The sequence below is a fragment of the Lycium barbarum genome, chromosome 2 (genome assembly GCF_019175385.1).
Source record: "Lycium barbarum isolate Lr01 chromosome 2, ASM1917538v2, whole genome shotgun sequence".
Lineage (NCBI taxonomy): Eukaryota > Viridiplantae > Streptophyta > Magnoliopsida > Solanales > Solanaceae > Lycium > Lycium barbarum.
In genome coordinates, this window is record NC_083338.1 from 9,115,291 (window position 1) to 9,116,527 (window position 1,237).

Below are 1,237 nucleotides of genomic sequence, written 5' to 3' on the forward strand. Positions count from 1 at the left end.
GTTTTTTTCCTCTACTTCTAATTCACGCAACAAAAAGGATCTACTTCTCTTTAAGAAGAATTTAACCAATAGGAAACGATAAACATGATCCCTTATATTTTAGAGTATATTTAAAATAATTCTTTAAATGTATTTTTATGTTTGCAGCGGAATTATCGATTAACAATTGGAAATAGGAAATCGATTTGGGAGAAAATAGAGAGAGAAATTTTGGTATTATTCATTAGCAAAAATCTGTATTACATAATGAATGGGCCGTTTCTTTTATATGTGGACCCAATGCTTATACCATTACAATAAAACAATGTGGGCCAAGCCCAGTACAAAAAATAAACACAGAAAGCATAAAATGTTTGTAACTAATCCGGATGAGGTGGAATAGGTCCAACACCCCCCTCAAGTTGGAGGGGGAAAGCACTCATAACTTGTGAAGAAAAGCATGATGAGCAGCACCTGGGAGGGACTTGGTGAAAAGGTCAGCTAGCTGTGTAGATGGTGAAGTGTGATGTAAAGAAAGCAGACCCTCTGTAAGCTTGGACCGAACCAAATGACAATCAAGCTCAATATGCTTAGTCCGTTCATGGAACACAAGATTTTTAGCAATATGTATAGCAGCCTGGCTGTCACAGTAAAGAGGAATAGGAGAACAATAAGAAACACCCAAATCACCAAGGAGCCGAGATAACCAAGTAAGATCAGCAACAACCTTGCTCATGGCTCTGTATTCAGCTTCAGCGGACGACATGGAAACAACCTGTTGTTTCTTCGCTTTCCAACCAATAAGACTGCTACCAAGAAGCACACAATATCCAGTGACAGATCGCCTAGAATCAGGGTAGGATGCCCAGTCACTGTCACAGTAAGCAGCCAAAGAGAGATCAGCAGCATTGGTGAAGAAAAGACCATGAGAAGGGGTGCCTTTCAGATATCTGAGAAGATGCAGCCCAGCATGTGAGTGAGGAAGACAAGGAGACTGCATAAACTGACTGAGTTTCTGGACAGCAAAGCTAATATCAGGCCTGGTGTGTGTTAAAAAATTAAGTTTCCCAACCAAGGATCTGTATTTTTCTGGATGAGGAAGAGGATCACCCTCAGCAGCCTTGAGTTTAGTAGTTAGCTCAAGAGGACAAATGACAGAGGACACATCAGAGCAGTGGAATTCAGAAAGCAAATCAGCTACAAACTTCCTTTGATGCAAAAGAACACCAGTGGAGGAGTAAAGGACCTCAATACCCAA